The sequence below is a fragment of the Molothrus ater genome, unplaced genomic scaffold (assembly GCF_012460135.2).
Source record: "Molothrus ater isolate BHLD 08-10-18 breed brown headed cowbird unplaced genomic scaffold, BPBGC_Mater_1.1 matUn_MA506, whole genome shotgun sequence".
NCBI classification, from domain to species: domain Eukaryota; kingdom Metazoa; phylum Chordata; class Aves; order Passeriformes; family Icteridae; genus Molothrus; species Molothrus ater.
This window is the reverse complement of record NW_023416572.1, coordinates 273,619-297,055: the sequence shown is the minus strand read 5'-3', so window position 1 is coordinate 297,055 and position 23,437 is coordinate 273,619. Positions and strand designations below refer to the sequence as shown.

At 51.5% G+C, this 23,437-nt stretch overlaps 1 protein-coding gene across 1 annotated transcript in view; it reads left to right on the top strand.

Moving 5' to 3' along the window:
* The window catches only part of LOC129047111 (zinc finger protein 552-like), a 251,321-nt gene that overhangs the window by 516 nt on the left and 227,368 nt on the right, over window positions 1-23,437 (top strand). The gene's annotated exons all lie outside the window — the stretch shown is intronic.

Sequence of the window (23,437 nt, the reverse complement as noted above, 5' to 3'; positions counted from 1 at the left end):
GCCTCTCATTATCTTTTGATTTATCTTCCTCCCTTCAAAACACAGAAAACCGGGGTAAAAATCAACAAATTCATCAAAGGCATCTAAAGCCTCACATTTTACTTGTGTTTTGGGGGAATCTTGGATTCCAGGAGATATCTGGGAGGATATGGGGGGTTTGGGGGTATTTGGTTTGGTTGTCTTTATTTCTTGGTACTCCAAAAGATGAGAGGGATTGATCTGTCAGCTCAAAACCACTCAATGTCACTGAAAACTACTCAATCCCACCCCAAAATTCCTTGATTCCACAGCTCCTCAGGATGAAATGGGGTTGGAAGGGGATTGGGCAAAGTCAGATGCAAATCAGGAGGGGTGAGATGAGCATTGGGTGGGGCAGGATGGGTGGGATGGGGTTTGGGAGGTGGGAAATGGGGAAATACAGCTTGGGAAGGGGGTCTTGATGTCCAGGAGGGGTGGGAAGGGTTGGGGTTGGGATTGGGGACGTGGGCTGGGGTCTGGAATGAGATGGCCAAAGTTTGGGGATAATGAAGGGAAGGGAAGCCCGTTACTGAGTGAGTTTTTGGATATTCCATGTTCATGAAGAGATTTTGAGGTGTCTCATGTTTCTGAGACAGTTTTGGGGCACTCCCCAGCTCTTGGGGTCTTTCCTGAGAGCAGCTCCATGGATCCCCATTGCCAGGGGTGGTTGCCTTGGGCACGAGCTCAGAGCTGTAGCCAGGGCCCATTGCCTCAGTGCTGGAGAGCAGAGAAATGATGAACGGCCCCAGACATCTCCAGTGTGTGTTTGTGTAGGCCTGTGAGCTGACTGGAGAGACATCAACAACAATCCCCTGGAGAGCTGCACCTTAGACTCCGGGCATTCCTCACAGCTCAGGGTCAGCCAGGCAGAAAGGGACCTGCAGGGACTGATGGACAGCAGGCTGGACATGAGGCAGCAGTGTGCACAGGTGGCCAAGAAGGCCAATGGCTCCTGGCCTGGATCAGGAATGGGGTGGCCAGCAGGAGCAGGGGGTAGATGGGCTGTTTGCAGGGGAGGGAACAGGGGTGGGCCAGAGGAAGAAATTTGTACCAGGGAAGAGTAAGGAAAGCAAAGGTGAAGCCAAGGAAATGGTCAGGGCAGTTTGGGGGTGGCTGCCAGGCAGCCCTGGCTCTGAGCAACAGCGTCTGCAGTGGCACAGGAAACTCCCAGCTGATGGGAACAAACTTTCTGGCTGAGTGCAGAGGCCAGGACAAAGCTGAGTGGTTTCCCTGGTGTCCCCCAGGCCTTGCTGGCCCCAGGGGCTGATGGCATTTGTGCTCCCTCAGGTTCATGTCCCCACAGCAACAGCATGGGGGTGCTGCCCCTGCAGTGTGCAATGCAAACAGGGGCTGCTGAGGCAGTGCTGCCGTGTCTGTGCCTGCAAGGATGGGGCACCTGTGTGAGCTGGGGCAGAGGCCAGGGCTGCAGAGGGGGGATGTTGTTGGCAGCTGCATGAGGACGCTCTGGGACGCTGCCCTGGGCTGTGCAGCGCACTGGGCATGGATCAGCCCCTGCTCTGCTGCTCCTTCCCGTCTGCCCCAGGGCCCTTGCAGAGCCCCAGCCATGCTGTTTGCCCCCAGCCTGCCCACGGCCAGCCTGGGGCTGCTGACGGGGGTTTCTGTGCTGAGCATTGGCCTGGCCGTGTCCTTGAGAGAGCCTGGGCAAGGAGCCTGGAGCCCCCAGGGCCTGGCCTGAGGCGTCAGCGCTGCCCCAGCAGTGCCCATGGCCTGTCCCTGCTGCAGCCCCGGCACTGCCACCCCCAGGGCTGTGCCCGGCCCCGAGAGCACTCAGGCCCTGCAGCAACACCAGGGCCACCAGGGCAGCGGGGCAGGGCCACGGCAGCAGCACTGGCAACACCAAGTGCTGCTGCTGCTGCTGGGCACAGCTGCTGGGCCAGCACTGATCTGCCCCAGCTCTGCACACAGACATTGCTGCTGCAGCTCCAGAGAAGGCAACAAAAGGGCATCTCTGCAGAAAACTCTGCTGGGAGATCCTTTAGTTCCTTTAAAGCCATTGAGAGCACAGCCCCTCACTGACACAGTCTGTGGCCACAGGGAAGGTGGAGAGAAACAAAATGAGAAATGGCACAAACAATGACATTTCTTTGTGGACAATATGAAAAAAGTAAAAGAAAGACAAAGGACCACGAAAATGAAACCAACAAGAAGTATCAAAGATGATTTTGAGTAAAGTTATTGTGAATTACAGAAACTGGCCAGCAGTTTAATGTTTCTTAACGCATCCAGTCATCAGTCTCCACACATCAGCCTTGAGCTCCTGGTTCCTCAGGCTGTAGATGAGGGGGTTCAGGGCTGGAGGCACCACCGAGTACAGAACTGACAGGGCCAGATCCAGGGATGGGGAGGACATGGAGGGGGGTTCAGGTGAGCAAATGTGCCAGTGCTGAGGAACAGAGAGAGCACGGCCAGGTGAGGGAGGCAGGTGGAAAAGGCTTTGTGCCGTCCCTGCTCAGAGGGGATCCTCAGCACAGCACTGAAGATCTGCACATAGGAGAAAACCATGAACACAAAACAGCCAAATACCAAACAGCCACTAACAGCAAGAATCCCCAATTCCCTGAGGTAGGATTTGGAGCAGGAGAGCTTGAGGATCTGTGGGATTTCACAGAAGAACTGGTCCAGGGCATTGCCATGGCACAGGGGCAGGGAAAATGTATTGGCCGTGTGCATGAGAGCAGAGAAAGGCACTGGCCCAGGCAGCTGCTGCCATGTGGGCACAAGCTCTGCTGCCCAGGAGGGTCCCGTAGTGCAGGGGTTTGCAGATGGACACGTAGCGGTCGTAGCACATGATGGTCAGGAGGGAAAGCTCTGCTGAGATGAAGAAGAGAAAGAAAAAGAGCTGAGCAGCACATCCAGTGTAGGAGATGTTGCTGGTGTCCCAGAGGGAATTGTGCATGGCTTTGGGGACAGTGGTGCAGATGGAGCCCAGGTCAGCGAGGGCCAGGTTGAGCAGGAAGAAGAACATGGGCGTGTGCAGGTGGTGGCCGCAGGCTACGGCGCTGATGATGAGGCCGTTGCCCAGGAGGGCAGCCAGGGAGATGCCCAGCAAGAGGCAGAAGTGCAGGAGCTGCAGCTGCCGCGTGTCTGCCAATGCCAGCAGGAGGAAGTGCCTGATGCAGCTGCTGTTGGACATTTGTGGGTGCTTGGCATAGGGATCTGTAAAAAACATAAACATGGAATAGTTGGGTTTGGAGAAGACTTGAAATATCCCAGCAGAGCCTGGGGGCACTTTCCCCCCACTGCCTGCCCAGGGCTCTGCTGCCTGGAGCTGTCCCTGCCAGCAGCTGCTTCCCTGTGCCCAGGGCTGGGCCCTGCCAGTGCTGCCAGAGCCCAGCCCAGCCCTGGGGGCTCAGCTCTGCCCTGCAGAGCCCTCCCAGCTCAGGCACTGCCCAGGGGCAGCTCTGGCTCTGCAGGCTCTGATGGCAACGTCAGAGCAACCCTGAGGAGGCTGGAAAAGTGGCTCTGAGGCTGCGTCTAAGGGCTGTGGTGATTTCTGTCACTGCTGGTTTATTAGATATGAGAGATTTTTTGTTTTCTTAGCCTGAACTGAGAAATGAATATCTATGTGCAATTTCCCATCCAGGCAACCCAGAGCAATAGATTAAAAAAGCAGGATTTTCCCTTTTCTCCGGCCTGGGCTTTGCTGTGCTCCCTGTATAATCTCCTTGGAAATGTTCTGCAGTTCAATGCCATGCTGGGAGCAGTCCTGAACAATGCAGCATCCTCCCCACACAAGGAGAACACTTCCAAGCCTCACCAGCTGTCTCCTCCCAGCCAGATCTTGTCCCCCAGTGCTGGGAGCAGCTGCCAGGGCTGGCTGAGAGCTGTCCCTGGCAGGCAGCAGAGTCCCTGCCCCAGCACAGCGCCCTGGGCTGCAGGACCCTGCTCTGCAGGACAGCCCTGGGCACCCCTGGCTGCTCTGCACAAGAGACAAGCAGAGAATGTACTCACAGGCTCTGCAGGCATTGGCATGTTCCAGCTTGAGGAGATGGCTCCAGGAGCTGCAGCTGCATTGTCCTGCAGCCAGAGGTTCCTGTGCCAAGGGCTGGCAGTGATTGTGCCCCAGGCACTTCTCAGCCCCTTCCCAGCCCTGACTGATTGAAGCTCTCTGTGCCTCTGTGCTGTGCCCGGGCTGGCTGCAGGCAGTGCCCCAGCCCTGCTGGGCTGGCAGAAGAGCTGCTCATCAAGAAAATGTGCTTTTGAAGCTCTTCTTGGTGACCAGGAGCTGCCTCTGTGCCAGGAGCCCAGCCCAGCTCAGCAGCACAGACACAGCACAAGGACTTTAATCAGCCTCTGGGGCTTTGTGCTCAGGCCCTGAACATCAGTCCCTGAGAGGGAGCTGAAGAAACCTCTCCAGAACTGCAAGGCAGAATCCAACTCCAAACTTTCTTGGACTTTTAATGGGTCCCAGAGAGGGACACGACTGAGCAAGTGTCCCCAGGCCCCAGGCAGAGCAGAGAACTGCAGGCAGTGATGACAGGTGGGGACAAAGAGAAGCCAAGTCTTGGTGCCCTGGGGCACAGCAGGGTCTGTGCCAGCAAGGGCTGGGAGGAGACACCTTGTCCTGAGGCCCTGGGGCCTCCTGGCACAGCCCCAGCCAGGCTGGGCACTGTCAGCCCCTTGTGCTGCCCTCAGCATCCCCCCCTAGCCCACATCCCAGTGGCCTCAAGGATCTGCTGCAAGGAGTCCCTGGGGAGCCTGGCTCAGCAATGGCCCTGGGGGCTCCTTCATGCTCCCTGCAGGGACTGCAGGTTTTTCAAAGGACTTTGGGTTTGGCTTTTGCCTTGGAGTCTCTGAGATGTTTGTGCAATCATGATCCCAATTATCTGTCTTAATGAGTCCCTGGAGAGCTTTGTACTGACACTCAGTGGGGCTCATTAATGCCTTGAGATACTCAAGGTTTTTAAGGTACTTTTTGGATTTAAGAATACTTTTAGATACTTTTAAGGATTTTCCTTCCCACATTGAGTCTCTGAGAGTTTTTTGGGCCATCCTGGCCTCCAATTCTCTCCTCCAAGGAGTCCATGAGGATCCTGTGTTGGCTATCTTACCCCTTTCTGTTTTACAACAAAGATGGAATTGAAAGAATTTTGTAAGACTTTCTAAAAGCATTCAGACAAAATATGGGACAATTAACAATACAATAACAACCACTAAGAGAATTAATAGTCCTGTTTTAGTAGATATCATCCAATCCTTCAGTCCCTTGGATTGGAAGAGTTTATTGACCTAGTCTTTGTTTTCCACTTGAAGCTTCTTGAAGCCTTCCTTCAGTACCTGAATGCTCTTGTGGATTGACTCACTGTGGCTGGAGAGGTTCATGCAGCACATGCCCTCAGAGTCTACACAGCCATGCCCATGTGCCCAGAGTAAAAACTCTATCGCTGTTCTGCAAGGTGATGTGTCTGATGGTCTCTGTGTCTGAGAGCAGCCACTCAATGTGAGGGAGGCAGCATTGGTTTGCTTACTAAACGGCACCCAGGATGGTCTGAGTGCCCTAAAGCTTTAGCTGCAGCCACCCAAGGTAGTCCAAATTGGGGGTGCTACCATCTGATACCTGGATTAAAGCTTTCAAAGCCATCTCTTTGATATCATCCAATACTTCTCTGGGGATACCTGCTGCTTGATCATCTGGTAGGCTCTGTTGTCCTTCTCCAGCTGGATGGTTGATTGTCAATTCCACCCTTGCCTCATTATTAGCATAGTCTGCTATTAATTGATTTAGTAAACACTTCCATCCCCCTTCCCACAGGGTGTATTCTGTAGGTGACAACAACATGGTCATAATATATTTTAAATCATAGGGGGTTAAGACATGTGCTGTAAACATGGCCCTCATTAGGCCATTAAAACAAGGTAAGTCCCTCCTATGGTCTTTAGCTGCCCTACACAGATCCTTGATTTCCCCGTAAACCAATGGCTGACACCTGGGATTCTTCCCCCTTCTTCCATACCATACCAGGGCAATGAGGAGTTTCAAGCTTATTTTCCAGTCTCCTTCCTTAACTGGAGGCATGGCGCAGGGTGGAGAGGATGATTGACAGTGGGGGCATGACCCACAGTTGTGGGGGTGGAGTCTGGAGGTTCATTCAGGTTGGAAGAGAAGGCTGTGGTAGCAGGAAGTGGACGAGCCAAGATGGAGGGAGGATGGTTGGGCTCCCGAGCCACATTCAGGCTCCTTCCATATTGAGTCTCCAGGCCATGATGCTCCAAGACAGCGTGGCCATTGCCATCTTGGACCTTCGTGGAAGGTCTGAGAAAGGCAGGTTTGAGGGGAGGTGCCAAGTTAGGAGTGACCAACGGATTGAGTTTTCAACACACTGCTTGCTGGTGAAGGGTCTCAAGGATGGTGTGGAAGATGGGGAGCATGTGGGATGCAATGGGGTCGCTTTTGATCGAAAGGTTGTACAATTTAACTCCCACTGAGTCCCAAAATTCAATGGTATGGATTTCGTCAGCAGAGGCGTCTGGAAAATTTTTAATGATCCACCTCATGATTGATTTTAATTCATTCTTTGAAAATATGTCATGATCAGTGAGAATCAAAGCACCCATATACGCTCCTTTCTACTTTGGACATCTGGCTGCCCATTTTTCTCTTTCTCCACCTTATGGGGAAGAGCCACCCCAAGTCAATTATGGGACATGGGTGCATATTGTAAAACACAGTGGCAAAATGGGCAATAAATGTCTTGCATTTCCCCAAACCCACCTGCAATCCTATGCAGGTGAAACCATCATTGTCCCTGCTGATCCTGGGCAAGGTCCCTCGAAGCAACGATGAATCCGCCGGGCCTGGCACAATCCAAAATCCCGGGGAGCACTGGCCTATCCATCAGCTAACCCCAGCTGACGTGACTGACACAGGGAGCCGTGAATGGCATGGTCCCTGTTCGGGTGCCAAAGGTCACAATGAAGGTGGCTGTGACAAACCTCTCTGGTTCCCTGACTTCAGGGCGAGGGTGACGGAAATGAAAAGGAGCAGGATCAAAGAAATTGTTTAAAAGGAACTTTAATAACAGGGTGAAAAACAATAAACATGGAGAAGTCAAGAACAGTATGAGGGGCAGTATCCAAAGACCCAAGACAAAGGGGAGCAACAACATGTACACTTGGGGGTAGAACACTCTAGAACAATAACCATATAGGGGAAACAAGTAACCAATAGGGGAGGAGAACTTGGACAAGTTAGCATAACAACACTAAAGGCTTCTTGGAGACCTTTCAAGCTCACCCTAAGTTAAACAAATGATTCCCAGGGCTTGAAACTCATGCCAAATTCTTTTGGGGTAAAGTCTGTCTGACTCTGAGTTACAGCTGGACTAACTCCCACACCGCTGCTTTCCTCTGGCCCCTTGGGACCATGTGGCCCAACAGAGCCACAATGATGTCCTTGGTTCCACGAGGCTCCACAGTGTCACAATGGTCCCTTGGATCCATGGTGCTCTGCAGTGTCACAATGGCCCCTTCATTTCACAAGGCTCCCAATGTCACATTGGTCTCCATAGGAAGGAAACCACGGAGCCCCCATGTTTCAGGAGCTGATGAACAGCAACCACCAGAGGCCAAGGCAAGCCTGACCTGTCTGTCCTGGCAGGTTTACCTGGAGCAACCCTTGGATATTTGAAATTATGAATATGGAGTCCTAATTTAAAACATTTGTGCCTGGAGAAGGATGATTATTTCCATACAAAAAAAAGCACAAGAGCCCTTTCCAGTGTTTGGAAAACAGGCGAGTTCTGGCACTCAGGAGTCAAAGACCAGCCAGACCTGTCTGTCCTGGCAGCTTTTGTCTGGGAACAAACCTTGGATACACAGAAATTTGGAGGTGGAATCCTAATTTTGGGCATGGATACCTGGAAAAAATGGACAGTTCTTTTCCATACAAAGGAAAGCCCAGAGCCCCACAGTTTCAGGGGCAGATGGGAGTGGCCTTCCACATTCCAAGGTCAGCCAGACCTGTCAGGTGACCCCTGGGAGGCCAAGGCAGCCACACCTGTTTCATGTTCCCTTGGTTCCACAGGGCCCTGCAGTGTCACAATGGTTCCTTGCTTCCATGATGCCCTCAGGTGTCATAATGGCCCCTTGATTACACAAGTCCTTAAGGATCCTAATGGTATCCATGGTTCCACAAGGCCCCACAGTGTCCTAATGGTCTTTGGGTTCCATGAAGCCTGGCTGTGTCCAATGGCCCCTTGGTTCCATTGGGGCCGAGTAGTGCAACAATGATTCCCTTGGTTCCACAAGTTCCCATAGTGCCACAATGGCCCCTTCCTTCCATGGGGCCCCACAGTGTCACAAGGGTCTCCATGATTCCATGGGGCCTTGCAATGCCACAATGCTCTCCATGGACCCACAGTGCCCTGCAGGATCACAACGGCCCTTTGGCTCCACGAGGCCCTGAAATGCAGCAATGGCCTCTTGGTTCCACAAAGCCCTGCTGCTTCACACTGCCCCCTTGGGACCATGCGGCCCAACAGAGCCACAAAGATGTCCTTGGTTCCACGAGGCCCCACAGTGTCACAGTGGCCCCTTGGATCCATGGTACCCTGCAGGATCACTACGATGCCCTGAATTTCAGAAGGCCCCAAAGTGTCCGAATGGTCTCCATGGTTCCTCAAGACTCCACAGTGTCAGAATGGCCCCTTGGATCCATGGTACCCTGCAGGGTCACAATGTTCCCCTTGGTTCCACAAGTTCCTACAGTGTAACAGGTTCCACAAGGGCCTGCAGTGTCACCATGGCCCATTGGTTCCACAATGCCCCGCAGTGTCACAATGGTCTCCATAGGAAGGAAACAAGTGAGCCCCAGTGGTGCAGGGGCAGATGAGCGGCAGTCACCAGAGGCCAAGGCTGGCCAGACTTGACTGTATGGGCAGATTTTGTCCAGGAGTAACCCTTGGATATAGGGAATTTTAGACACAGAATCCCAATTTTGGCCATGATTGCCTAGACAAGAAAGACAGTTCTTTCCCATAGGAATAAAAGCACAGAGCCCCAGTGCTTCACGGTCAGATGGGAAGTGGCCCTTGACATGCCAAATTCAGTGGGACCTGTCAGACAGCCCCCAGGAGACCAAAGCAGGCAGACTGTTCCATGTTCCATTGACTTCATGGGTCCTAACACTGTCACAGTGTAATCCTTGATTCCATGAGGTCTGGCAGTGTCACAATGGCTTCTTGGTTTCATGAGCCCCAACAGAGTCACAAGGGTCCATTGGCCCCACGCAGCCCCACTGTGAAACAATGGCTCCTTGTTTCTATTTTAAATCAATCACAATCAAAGCACAGTTTGATCATTGATCCCTGCTTCCATAGGGGCCATGATTTGCACAATGGTCTCCTTGATTCCATGATTCTGGGATTCCACAGTCTCACCACCGTTTCCTTGGATCTCCATTGTCACAACTGACCCATGGCTCCATGAGGTTCCGTAGTGTCACCGTGGTCTCCGTCAGAGGCTGGATGAGATCCATGTCCCGAGACACCTTGGGATGCTCGGAATGCCCGTGTGGGGCCAGGGCCAGGTCAGGCCTTGGTTTGTGGTGGGACAGAGCCCCGCCCCCAGCCCTGGCCTGGCAGAGCTGCCAATCAGACAGCAGGGGGTGGTGCTAGCCCAGCTCTGATTGGCCCAGCTGTCAATCAATCACTCACACACCAGCAGCTGGTGCTACCCTGGCTCTGATTGGACAAGCAAGTGGCAGTCCCACCCCAGGGGCGGGGCCATGAAGGCCCAGGGGGTTAAAAGCCGGAGCACGAGGCCAGCCCAGGCTATGGATCCTGCCTTCTGCTGGGGTTCGTCTGTTGGTGATGCTGGAACCCCCGCAGTTGGTACCTATGTGTGTGTCTTTCTATGGATCTTCTGTCTTTCTCTTGTTCCCTATTTCTTCTCCTTCTAATCCTACTTACCTGGAACAGTTTTGGGTAACTTCACATGTTAAGGGTTAAAGGATTTTACATTAAATGTGTGGGAATCCAGGGCACAGGGAATATTTCTCTGTCTGCTCTGAGGAGTCCTGACCCCCAGAGAAACACTGCCTTTAACCTTCACCCATGGAGAGGACTTCCAGGACTTTGAGACAGATTAGAATTTACCAAAGTGTAAGATAGCTAATACAGAGTGCTATACTATGTCCCTTGGGTGAGAAATTTAGGTTTTAGGATTTTTAGTATGGTGTAGATAGGAAGCAAGATGCAGGAATTGGGGTGTAGTCCCTGTCTTCTTCTACATTAACTCCGTTTTCAGCAGTGTTGTTGGCACAGGGTCATTGGTCAAGGAAAGCACAGTGCAGAGGTTATGTGGACAGTCAAGGGATGAGTTATTGGTCGATAAGTAGAAATAATGTAGGTTTTAAGAATTAATTGGATGAGAAAACTTTAAAAGATCTTGAAAATGTACATTTTAAAGGCCATTTTGAGGTGTTTCCCTAGCGTGCTGAGCCTGGTGCGGACAGCAATGAGAAACTTTTGATAAGATAACCATAAACAAGAAGCTGAAGTCTGAAAAAGTCCTGTGCGTGTCCTTATACCTGGCACAGAACTGCTACTGGAGAGTTTCCCTCATCCAGGGAGGCCCCAGAAAGGCCCAACATAAAACAAACCTCAATGACTGGTGCCCCAACAATGTTTGTAATAAGTTGGCTTTTTTCCATAAAGTTGTTTACTGAAGGGTGTTGGCTTAATTGGCCAATCATGTGAAATGTTTTGATTAAATGACCAATGAGGTCCACCTGTAGAAAACCAAGATATAAAAGAAGAGGAATAAAAAAACAGGTGGTTTTAACACTTAGCCTTCTGATCTGAGTCTGTGTCATCTCTGACTCAAAGGTGACATTTGGGAATCTGTGGGGGCTATTGGGGCTCCTTTCTGTATTTTGTGACCCAACAGAAGCTTCTCTAGTAAACACTGCCTGAAGCTCCCACTGTGGCCATGACAGGAACCCTTGTGAGTGTCTGGGACATCCCGGCTCTTTGGCAGCCTGGGGACTCCTGGGATGTCACTGTGGAGCCCCTGTGAGTGCCTGTGACAGATGGGTGCCTTTGCAGCCCAAGGTGCCCTGGGATGTCACCATGGAATGGCTGGGACTGCCTCTGACCACAGGGCTCTTTACCATCCCAGAAAGCCCTGGGAGGTCTCCATGGAGCCCCTGTCTCTGCCTGTGACATTCCAGCTCTGGAAGAGCCTGGAGACTCTTGGAAAGTCCCCATGGAACACCTCTGAGGGCCTGTGACAAATCTGATCCTTAGAAGGCAACCATCCCAACCACCTGTTGCTATGCTTAGTTTCCATGGCAACCATCCCCAGCCCCTGTTGCTATGGTAAGTTTCCATGGAAACCATCACCAGAAGCCTGTTGCTATGCTCAGTTTCCATGGAACCATCGCCAGCCCCCTGTTGCTATGGTCAGTTTCCATGGCAACCATCACCCGCCCCCTGTTGCCATGCTCAGTCCCTTGGCAGCTCCATGGAGACCCCATGCCAGGGGTGGTTGCCATGGACACCAGCTCAGGCCTGCGGCCAGAGCCCGTTGCCATGGCAACCATTGGCAGCCCCATCCCCAGGCTGATGGGATCCCAGAAGCACAGAATTGGCTGAGCTGGGAGGGACCCATCAGGATCCTCCAGTCCAACTGCTGGCCCTGCACAAGACACCCCAACAATGCCGGCCTGGGCCTGGCAGCGCTGGCCAAACGCTGCTGCAGCTCAGAGAGCCCTGGAGCTGGGACCCTTCCCTGGGGAGCCTGGCCAGGGCCCCAGCAGCCTCTGGGCAAAAACCTTTTCCTGACATCCAACCTGAGCCTGCCCCGACTCAGCTGCAGCCGCTCCCTCCACTCCTGTCCCTGGGCACCAGAGGGAAGAGGTTCCCACAGCCCCAGCCAGGGACCCGCTCCCAAGGCTGCTGCCATGGCCACCAGGGCTGCCACCAGCTGGGATGCTCGGTTTCCACGGGCTGGGCTTCAGCAATGGGATTCCCCAATTTCCTGCTCCCGCTAAAACCGCGCTGCCCTCGCTGCGCTCCCACCTCCCATGGAAAGCACAAAAGGCAAAGATCCCGGGCTGGGATAAGAACAATTTATTGGGAACAGCAACGAGATAAGGAACTAATGGAACAGAAACAATATTGATAACAGAAGGGATAAGTAAAAAGCTCTAGCAGCCTGCCCCCCACCCCAAGAGTTTCCAACCAATTTTTTCCTCTACTTTCTACATCCTATGTCTTAGCAAAAGTGCTTTCTGCCAGCACAGTGGAGACAGACTGTGCTGTTTCATTTTAGTTAAATGGTATGCTGTTTCACCCCTTGAAAATGTTCCGTTTATTCCAAGCCTGTGACCCTCCCCTGAAGTATCATGTATCTGTAATCCCACTGACCCGAGTTTTATTCCTCACCTACTTTGAATCTCGCTGTTAAGATGTGCAAGGGAGACCAGACTGTCTCTTGGCCCATTTCTCCCTTTCTCACCCTCCCTCTCTTCTCCCTCAGAAACCATGCTGCTCCTGGGGTGGCACCCCCAATAAACCCTCCTATAATTATCATACTCAGAAGCCTTGTGGAGTCTCCTTGCCTGCCTGCCTGCTACCAGCGAACATAAAGCTAAGGGGGCCCCCAAGGACTCCGCAGGGATCCTCAAAACAAACCGCAAGAGCCAAGCTGCTTGCTGAAACCCTGAACTTCAGTGCTCTTGAGAACAACACTTGGAAATCCCACTGGAATCAGCATTTCTTACAGGGATTGGCATTTGCTGAGGAATGGCTTACACTGCTCATCCTCTTGGCAGCTCACCTGGGCCTTGTGATAGAAAGAAGGAAGCTAAGTGAGTCTGTGGAGTTTCCTGGCAGGAACAAAGCCTTGGGAGAGCAAGCAGCATTCTCAGGCTGCTCTCAGGGGAAAATCCCAACAAGCTGAAGACACCTGGCTAAAGGGGTGAATAGCATTGTGAGCTATGCTGGCCTGCAATAGCAAGGTCCTGGACATGAAGGTAAGGGGCACAGTGTCCTCGTGTCCTGTTTCTGCATCTTTCTGGGAAGCAGAGGAATCCTGCCTCCGCCTGTGAGGAATTCAGCCTGGGAACTAATAGTTCCCTTCTGGTTTGGCTTTTGCCTTTTTTTCTTTTGGACAGCATTGCTTTGTAACATCAGCTGAGCCTGCTCCCAGGGTGCCTGAGTGGACCCTGTCAGCAAAGGAAGTGCAGGAAGCCTGGAGAGGAGGCACCTGTGCTTGAGGAGGCTTTGTGGCCTGCTAGCTCAGCACAGGACTGGGAATGAAAACAGCTAAATCCTGCACTCCATGGGAAGGTTCCCTTGCCGGTCAGCGTGCGCTGAAGCGAAGCTTTGCCCTGGCGCTGTGCCTTGCGGACGGACAGTCCCGTTGGTGGCTGCGCAGCTGCCCGAGGCTCTCCTCCCTCACAGAGGGGCCCCGGCCCGCCCCGGGCGCCCCCTGGCGGCTGCCCCGCCCCGCCCGCCCCGCGCAGGGGCGCTCCCTTTTCATGGCGCCGCCCAGCGGCAGCCGCCCCTCACTGCAGGCAAGGAGGAGGGACCGGCCCCTGCTGCTCCTCCTGTCACGTGTCTCCTTTCTTTTCCAAGAGACAGGAAGGCTCCAAAGGAAGCGTTTTCCAGCTGTGTCCCTCTGCTTTACTTGCTGGGGGCCGACAGTCTCCCTGAAGGTGGCCCTAGTGCATCCATAAGTTCTGGTGCAGGAAAAGGCCCCTTCCTTCTCCCACCAGCTGTCATTACTGCCTCAAAAGCACCGCCCAGCTCTGGAAGGAGAAACAGCCCAAGGCACAGTGGTGCCATCCCTGCTCAGCCGGGGCTTTCTGGCACAGCAGCAGCAGCAGCAGCAGCAGCAGCAGCAGCAGCAGCAGCAGCAGCAGGGCTTGCCTTGGCTTCACCTGGGAAGCCAGAAGCCTCTGTAAATCAGCACGTTCCCAGGCTGCATCAGCTCCTGCTGCTGGGTGAATCCTACTAGCTCTGATAATTTCCAAAAGGTTATAAAGGCAGCAGTGTAGACATACATGCAGAGCAACCAGCATCCAATAAATGTGTGAGAAGTTTCCCCACAGAAAGGAAAAGAAAAATGTGTCCTGGGAGCAAGATCTCAAGAAGAAATGATTGAGATTTGCAGTTATACACAGATTTGTTGCGGCATGTCTGCAACTAGCCTCTGTGAGTGAGCTGCACTCCCAGAGCCCAGAGCACGCTTGCTTAAACTGCTGAGGAATGAGGCAAGAGACGGGTCTTTGTGTTGAACTCCAGACATTGTTTATTGCACTGAAGAGGGTCTAGGGACAGAGACAAAATGGGGCCGAGGACACAGGGTTTTAGATGGGAGGAATAAGGCGTGGAGCAACACAGTAAGCCAGGACCAATAGGTGACAAGTGAGGGGAGAACATTCTAGGGTGTGTACATAGAAGGAAAAAATGGCAGTTGAACTGGGTGATACCAACAAAACCTGCTGCATCAGCATGAGCCTGCAAATGCCCATGGACGAGACTATTGCAATCTGAGAAGTATCTCTCTTTGACCTTGGTCATCTTTGCCCTGAGGTTAAAGTTCCAATGGTAGGCCCCTAGGCTTCCACACAGATTTAAGGTGCAACCATGATACTGTAAAAAAGGGAAGAAAATTCACCTTTCTGAAGAGGCAAGCTCCTCATTGTATCATGTGCACAGCCAGCCTTTATCAAAATCAAAGGGTAAAAAGAGGGTTACTCCAAGAGGTATGACTTCAATCTAGTTCTCTGCAAATTTCTTATATGTGTTGGGATAAATTACTGTTCCTTTCCTGTGGCCTTGCAAGAGGAGGAGAATAATAGTAATAGTAATAGTAATGATGATTTTATATATATATATATATAAAAATATATATATTTATATATATAAAATCATCATTATTAATACTATTATATATATATATAGTATGCACATTAAATTATGCATTAAAAATGGAAGTACTTAGATAATCAGGCAGTATTTGCAATTTGTAGACTATTGATTCCATAGCATGTTTGAAGAAACGATCTTAATTCTGTTGTAATAACTTTTAACTGACGTGGAATGAAGATTGAGTATTGTACTGATGAACTCTGTGAACTTACTTAGGTTGCACCAGTGGAAGAACAATTTTGTTTAAAATGTGATGTAAATTACATACGACTTTGAAACACAACGATGTTTTGTCCTTGTCATTTTAGAACAAAATTGTTCTTGCTCAAAATTCTGTTTATTAGGCAATGTAATGGTGTCCATTTGGATACATAAAAATTTAAAAGTCAGCTCCATTGCAACAACATATTCATTCAAATACTGGTTTAGGGAATGTTGCTGCCTTAGTGCAGCATAAATGACCACATTAGTTAAAAGTCAACCAATCAACAAATTCAGCTTTAAGTTATCATACAACTGCTGTTGTACAATTCTTTCAGGATCTTTTGCTGGTCACCGTGACTTTGAGAAATGTTAAAAGTCTCTTTCCTCAGCTTGAGTGCTTGAAGAATGAGTCGGAGCTTTTCAGTTCTTGGTCTCAAGGTTGTTTATTGCGTCTTATCTATAAAAAATTTTCTCTTACTCTGCTGAGCTCTGTCCAGCAGGACAGTTCTAGGCACACTGCCTGCCCCCAGAGTGGTGTTATGTCTTTATACTAAAAACTACATATATCATGTTTACAATCACTTTCTAATACTTATCACCTATGTTGACAGTGAGCTTCTACTCTAAACCAATCTAAAAGTGCCAACATCACAGCAGAAGATGGAGGCCAAGAAGAAGAAGAAGAAAGGCTGGACACACCCAGATCCCTCCATCTTGCCTCCTGAACTCCCATTCTAGAAACCCCAAAATCTACTTTTCCACTCTGTGATAACTTCACTATTACTTTACCTAAAGTGTTGTGGCTTGCTGATCTTCATATAGGGTTCTAAATTTGCTCCATGGGTCATAATCAAAACTACAGGTGTTTTGGGCTCCGTGCCAGGGCTTCTGAGCCTCCTGGCAAGGGTCTTGGCCATTCTGGACAGCTAGAGAGATGTCCTATGTTCCCACACAATTCTAGCAGGATTTTCTTTTTCTCCTATTCTGCTACTTTTTGTGACATTTGCTTTAGGACTCTGCTCTAGCAGGATGTTGATGACAGCTTCTAGTATTCTCTGCCTGGCATGCCTTCACAAAGATAAAGCTATGTGCTGGCATAACTGGAGTGAAGCGGGGAAAGAAGAACTGTGCTAGATGGATTTGTTGTTGATCTGTGCATTGCGTGTATTACCACCTAGCAGAATACACGGTTTAAGACATTGCATGATGCCTCTCTTTCCCCATGTTGATTTCATTTTACACCCTACTCCATTTACTTCATGCTTTTCCTTCCTAGTTCACTCCATATTCTACTTTTTCCCCAGTGCACCCGACACCATTTTCGACTCCTTCTTTTTCTCTTCACAACAGATCCAGACTAAGACCGTGGCACAGTGTGTGGAGTACTACTACTCCTGGAAAAAGGAGCATAAACTTGCCAGCACTCTGGCTCAGGTGAGGGGCAAGAAAATCGAGACGTGCCAGGAAGGTCGAGAAACTGGCAGAAGGGGAGAAAAGCTGCTGGCGAGCCATGCCAGACGCCCCTTTGCCAGGATCACATCGTCCCATGCGCTGGGAAAGGCACAGCAGATGCTGCCCGGGGCTTCCTTGTGCTGCTGCCCTGAAGTATGCAATTCTGGAGCCTAACTTTGACCCAAGGAAGCAGCAGCGCCACCAAAATGGGCTTTGACTCTCTACAGATGGGCTTCTCAAGGGCTGGCACCCTCGCTGACTCCAATCAGACCCTTAATTCCCCACTGCTTGCTGACATCAGCAATCCAGGCTGCCTTTGTGGATATGCTGCAGATTTTCAGGGAGTTTTTCTAGCATCGCAGCATACTCCCCAAGAAGGAGCTGCCGGTGCCGTGGCTCCCCTAAAACTTTCCTTACCGGCAAAGAGCAATTTGCTTCACATCATGTGAGAGAGAGAGAGAGAGAGAGACAGGGAGGGAGATTATTTTGGGGACTAGAAAATGGCTAACCATGTGTCTACCCTAATTGGACTGAATTTAAATGCCATTGCCTAGACATTTGTGGAGGAAAAGCAGAGAGAAATAGATGTTAGGCAGAAAGGTAGAAATAAGAAATGTAGAGCTCTAAATAGGCAGGTATTTATCCCACCCCTTTGGCCTGTAGAAAAGAGGAGTATTTTCCTCCAAGCTCTGGGTTGGCAGCCCGCCGCAGCCCATTGGCAAAGGCAGCCGTTTTCTCAGCTCTTGAGGGTCTGGAAGGATTTGCTTAGGCCGATAGATTTTTGTGCTGGATGCTCTGATTTCCAGCTTTGTGAGAGGAAGGAAGCATTGATAAGGACTCTTTGATTTCCAGAGTGTGGGCAAAGCAAAGAGGAGGAAAAGCCCTCCCAGAAAGGAGAACGGGGAGACAGGGAAGAGAAGCCGCAAGAGGGCTCGCAGCGCCGAGTGTCCCTGCTGCCAAGCGCGCCAGCCGCCCCGCTCGGCGGGAGGCCCCTTTCCCTGCGGGCAGTGCAAACGGTGCGTAAGTTCCTCCTCTTTCTGCTCAAAGCTGCGCCTTTGGACTAAAACAGGCTGACCCTTTTCAAAGGCACCGCAGGGGAAGCTGGGGGCACTTGCAGCATCGCCCCCGGCAGCCGTGGTCAAGCTTAACACCCACCTCAAACCCAAAGAGCTTAGGTAAAACCCAGCCTTCACAATGAAACCTTGCCGTGCCCCAACAAGACACAGTTCATACAAGTAGGAATAGATCCATCAAAGCTTGGTTTGATGCTGCTGATCAAATTCAAAAGAGGATGCAGCAAAAGGAGGAAGACATTTCAAGGCATTGAAAGTAGAACCATCAGACTCATGGTGCTGATCAATTCACAAATGTGCCACTGCCCGAAAAGACAGAAATTCCTACTCAAACGGAGATCTCGGCACTTGGTTTCATGGTGTGTACTAAAGTGAGCAATGGATGGTTTGTTTCCTATCTTGCAGGGTGTTTGAAACCGTGAAGGAAAGGAACAACCACAGGAGAAGACATCGGCCTCGGAAGGCAGCAGAGCCTCTCGCCAAGAAGAAAAGACCAAATTAGACAACCCTGCAGGTTGTCCAGGGCTAGCAAGAGTTAGGTATCAATAGGACTAGATAGGAATAGGACTGTTTTTTAAGCTTTTAGGGTAGTTTAATCTTCTACTTAGTTAGTTGACATGATAGGAATCTCCTCAATTTAGTCGTTAAGATCCATTAGTATTATTCAAGATTCAATAGTTTTATTAGATTTATCAATAAATTTCAAAGGTTGGGTGTTGTCTATGCTCTGCCTTTTGTCATTTTGCCTTTGTTGAGAGCCAATGGGTCTTTATCATTAAACCAAAGTTTGTTCCATTTTGTCTTTTTGTCTGTATGAAAACACTCCGGCAATGTTTGTTCCATTTGCCTGGTGTTGCAAAGACGGCACTTGCCCTGAGAGAAGAATCTGGGCAGGCGCCACCTCCCCCAGGCCCAGCCCCTTGCTCAGCTGGCAGGACTTACTGAGGTGTGTCTCCTTTACTGCCAGTGAAATAAGGCTGGGGCTTCAGCCTTTGATTCCTCAACATCTCAGCTGGGAGTGGAAAGGGAGGCTTTGTTTAATTCACGGAATTGGATCTAGATGAGTGGTCTGGTCTCACCATATTTTCTGGCATAAAAGCAGCGGCTTTAGTCCTTTTTGGAGCCCAGCAACATAACTTTGTTTCATTTTGGGGGACTGATGGAGCTGACCACCTTGGAGGACGTTTCTAAGCCCTCCGATTCTATCCAATTCCTATCCGCATGCGCCACAAAGGCATGGCTAGTTCAGTTTCAGTTTCTCTCGAAAGGACCAGTGTCCCGCTCTGGGCCTCCAGCAATCTCCTTAGCTAAAGCAGAGCGGGTGTGATCATTATCCTCTGACTTCTCACAGCTCGGGCACTTGCGCCAAAGAAGAATCAAAGGCACTCTTTCTTCGAGGCCAGCAAATGGCCCTGCCTAGCAAGGCTTTGGTGGCAGGGGCTGTGGAGGGTGGAGAGGGGGCGAGGGAGGGGGCAATTGCCAGGCTGCTTCTGGGAAGCCGAGGGAAGCTTGCCCTTGTCTGATGGAGGCGGTGCAGGTGGGCTTTGGATGCTACAAAGTATCTGCCTTGCAGTGGGACTTGTTCCAGCTGCCCCCTCAGTTTGCTGGCCAGTGGCTAACGTGCAGGCTGGGAAGGAAGCAAGATTGGGACTGAAGCAAGATTTGCTTTTCCTTAACGACAGGCAGGAAAGCAGCAAAGCTGCCTGGGTTTTGTCATATCTGGGATCTAGGCATTAAAACCAATGTGAAGGCCAGCAGTGTGGAAAGGGAATTCTGTTAGTGTTGCTTTCTTAGAGGAATGGCAGAGTCTTTTGGGGACAAACACCGAGCTTCTCCAAGGGAGCTGGAAGAGGGCTATAGAAATTCTGCATGAATGTTTGCTAGAGAAATGCCCGTGTGCTGTCCCTGTGTGTGTGTGTGTGTCCCCATCAGTTGCCCTGAAAAACATCCTGTTTCTCCAAGTTTCAAGGGAGGAGTGATGAGGTGAGAGACCAGCTCAGAGGCCCAAAGGAGGGAAAACATGCAGTGACATTATTGGGCAGCAAAAGGAGAATTGAGAAAGGGGGCAGGATGAATGGCTCCACTTTGAGAGGAAGCTCTGGAGTTGGCTCTGCGCTGGACAACTTGCAAATTCCAGCTCCTCTCAGAGCTGGAGGAGAGCCAGTGGGAGGAGCCCTTCTGGTTCTCCAGGGCAGGAGATGAGGTCTGGGCCCTTGCACAGAGGCAGGCTCCTGTGCACGTTCAGCTGGAGGCACCTTGCAGAGAAGCACCGGGAAGACCCAGGGCTGTCCCTGCACTGCTTTTGCCCGTCTCATCAGACGACTGAGGAGAAAAGGCCCCATGGGAAGCTTCTCAGAGCAAACTTGCAGCAGAAGAAGTACAAGGGCCAGAGGCGGCCCATGCCTCTTTCTGTCCCATGGCTCCCCTGGGGTTCTAGATGGAATGTTGGGCTGTGCCCATAGCAACTGTCGTTGTCTCCTGCTCCTGCGGCCCTTGCTGGAACGCTGGTGGAGCAGCGCTGGAGCAGCAGCTGCAGGATCAGCTCCTGGGCTGTCCCTGACCAGCCGCCTTCTGCACTCAGCGCCAGACCCGGCCTCTGCACCGACGTCCTGGTCTCCTCGTCTGCCTCCGGGCATCCCCAGAGCACTTGGGAACCGTCCAAGGTAAGAAAATCCCCGTTTGCCCTCAAAGCACTAGCACAGGGGCAGGAGGCTCCAGCTGCCTCTCCCACCAAGCACGACACACAGGCTGCGTGCTCACTTTCCCCAGACGAGCTTCCACGTGAAAGCAGGCTGCAGCTTCTGAAGGAATCATGTTGCCTCCAGGGGAAACACAGACCTTTCCATAGAGGACCTAGAGAGGTGTCCCAGTGCAGTTGCAGATCCTCGTCCACGGATGACCTGATTAAAAGTTCTTGGCACCCATTTCAGTCCTCAAACTATCTTGTGCTGACCCCAAAACAAATTGTTTGTGGCTGAGCACTTCAGGGCTTCAGTGTCAACAAATCCCCTTATGCCCTGACTCTGCTCACACCCGCTCCAAAGCTTCAAACACCAGAATGATGGCACTTCTCCTCTGGCATCCCTGTCCTTCAGGGCATAGAAGCATTTGACTGGGCTTCTCCTCAAACACAGGCTTTCAACTTCAAAAACCATCTGGGATCAGCAATTCTTATATACTGACGTAGTTCCATGGCTTATAGATCCATGCTATTTTAATATCTTTATAGATTCTTTTTCCAGTGCACGTAGGGCTGGTTCTACCTCATGCTCAGGGGCGGCCGTCAAATGCCATCTCCTCAAGAGCACAATCACAGTAGCACAGAATTTCCTGGCTTGGAAGGGATTCTCAAAGATCACTGAGCCCAAGTCCAGGGCCTGCCCAGGGCAGCCTCAACAATCACAGCCTGTGCCCAAGAGCAGTGTCCAAACACTTTTGGAGCTCAGTCAGGCTTGGTGCTGTGCCCCCTTCCCTGGGGAGGCTGTTGCAGTGCCCAAGCAGCCTCTGGCTGAAGAACCTTTTCCTTCTATCCAACCTAAGCCTGCACTGGCACATCTCCCCTGCCATTGTCTGTGCTCTTCTCAGTGGCCCCGGGAGTGAAGAGAGTAGTGCATGGCCTTGTGCTTGCCCTCCTGAGGAAGCTGCTGACTGCTAGAGGGTCCTGCCTAGGACATTCCATGTCAAAAAGGCGGCAAAGAGAAAGGAGCTGGGACACAGGAGCTCGGGCTTTGCAATGATGAGGATGAGAAGGAAGGATTTTTAACTGGAGCATTGCTTTGATCTCTTTCAGGTGGAAAGGAGAGGCACAATGAAAAGGAAAGCAAGAGCCCAGATTCAGCCGTGAGTTTTGGCATAGGGTTAAAGGACAGCAAACTGGAGGAATGGCGAGGAGGAGAACTGCTCTTTCAGAGTCAGGGTGGCATTGGTTCAAGCCTGTGGGTGCACAGGAAGGCTCTCTTGACCACTTGCCTTTCTCACCTCCACCTCCTTCTTCCTTTAGACACATCAATGTTGGCAGCGACTTTCAGGCTGAGCTGCCAGAGCTGCAGAGCAGAGCACCAAGTGAGGATGAAGAGCCTGCAACCCTGGTCTGGAAGCCCTGGGGGGAGGATGACTCTGACATGGAAAAACCTGACAGAGGTAGCTTTGCTTCAAGCTTTTCTTCCACCCCTGAGCTACTTGGGTCTTTAAAAGGCTCCTTTTGCGTAAAAAGGCAGCCTTTTGCAGGCTCTGCTTCTCTCCTTGTCTCGCCCATCTTCCCATGTAGAAGTGTTAGAGGCAAGGAGCAAGAGCAAGCACCTTGCTCTCCAAATTGGTCAGGGCCGTCTGCCACTGGAAGAGCGGAGATTGGCCCCCACTTCTTCTTACAGAAGCTGCTTTGGAGGGAGAGCCAGCACTGCGTGGGCCCTTGGTTCAGCTGGCCCTGGCTTTGCTCTCCTTTTCATACTCTCCAAGCTGCTGTCTTTAGCTCCCGGCCTTTCCTTCTGCCTTGCATGGCAGTCTTTGCCCTTGCTGGCCTCAAGGCTGACTTTCGGTGGGTTTTTTGTTGTGCTTGCAGTAAGAGAACTGTTGGACATGGCCAGCTCCCGTGGCATTCCCGGGGCAGCAGCTAACCTGGAGCGCGCCCTGCACTGCCTGCACCGGGCACGCGGCAGCGTTCCGGTAAGAAGCGGCTGTTTGGGCGCAGAGAAGAGGGCACAGGGAATGCAGAGGGCCCGGGCACTGGGACAGCCTTTCCTGGCTGCTCTTTGAAGAAGGGTCTTAACAGGGAGCAGAGCACTTGCTGCCTGCTGTGTCTCCTCCAGCTGCGTCAGGGCTGAGCCCAAAGGGCTCCAGCAGGGAGAATCTCCCTCCTGGAGGCGGCGGCGGCGGCGGAAGGTCCTGCTGCCTTGTAAATGGCCTGGAGAGCTGGCTTCTCTAAGACATTTGGAGGGGAAATTCCCAGAAGCCTCAGTCAGCTGAGGCCATTCTGGCTGCAGGAGCAGCAAAATCCTTAGGTTGGTGAGCAAAAGGCCACTCTCGGGGACCAGGATCAAAGGGTTGGGCAGCAAAAACCAGGGACTTGGAGCAAATGACAGTGTTTCACCCACATGGGATACAGTCGCTTGAATGTCTGGAGAGGCAAAGTAGCTGCAAGGCAGCACCTGTGATTTTTTGGCTCATTTTTAATGTGGTGGGGCGGCTAAAGCCTCTTCCCTCTTGATCTTGCAGGAGGCTCTGGAGATGCTGCTCTCAGAGGGGCCTGCAACACCTCAAGGCCACCCCATGGCTGATTATCATTACGCAGGTAAGCAAAGCAGAGCTTCTTGCGTCCCTGACAGATGCTGCCGTCCCCTTCATTGTTGTGGCAAGGGTTTCTGCTTAAAGCAATTGTGCTTAACACCAGCACAAGGTCTTGTCTCCTCTGCGGGTGGGGAAGCACCAGCATCTAGTCCTTCAGCTTTACTTCTTTTCCAATCCTTCTCCCCGGGCAATGCCTGCTCTTGTCTTCATGACCTTCTGAGGGAGCAGACACGTACACACACGTGAATGACGGCCTGCCACCATTTTCTTTCGGCAGCCAGTGGGATCTACTTGGTGTGGATCAAGGGATGCGTTTACTACCCGCTGCTTTTTCTTGCCAGGCTCTGATAGATGGACACCTGAGGAGAAGGAGTCCTTCCAAAAGGCTTTCCACACCTACGGCAAGGATTTTCATCTCATCCAGAAGCAGGTAAAGCCACGGGACATTCTTTACCCGAGCAGATCGTCAGGAGGAAAGCTTGGTTATTTCTGGGAACAAGCCCTGGG